The following is a 428-nucleotide window of genomic DNA, read 5'->3' as shown; positions in this document are numbered from 1 at the left end:
GCGACGACTCCCCACCTCGCGGGGTCATCTGGCTGGCAGGGTGCGCTCAGAGTGATCGGTGGGGTGGGAAAGGCCGGTCCTGGACCAAAAAATATATTTTCGGACGGTCCCGTCCGGCTCTCTGAGTCCCTGAACACCGAATTCGGTTGGAAGGGGGACCAACTTTAGTCAGGTTCGACAAAAAACGGGTCAGTTTGATGATAAAAGACTGCAGAGAAGCCAGAGGGAGCTGCCGTCCATCAGCTCGCCGGAAGTGACGGAAGTGACGTTGGAAGTTCACTCGCCTATGTCGAATTCTGCTATCAAACAGTTCTTCTACAAAGCATACCCATTTGCTTGTTGTAATTATTTGGTTTAAACATGAGTGAAAGAGACTTAAACTGGGTTCCAGCTACATCTTACAGGTGCACAACTGAAACGTTATTAAA

This window comes from Nematolebias whitei, chromosome 16 (assembly GCF_014905685.2).
Source record: "Nematolebias whitei isolate Nwh7 chromosome 16, NemWhi1, whole genome shotgun sequence".
Taxonomy (NCBI): Eukaryota; Metazoa; Chordata; class Actinopteri; order Cyprinodontiformes; family Rivulidae; genus Nematolebias; species Nematolebias whitei.
The sequence above is the reverse complement of the archived record's forward strand: the minus strand, read 5'-3'. Positions refer to the sequence as shown.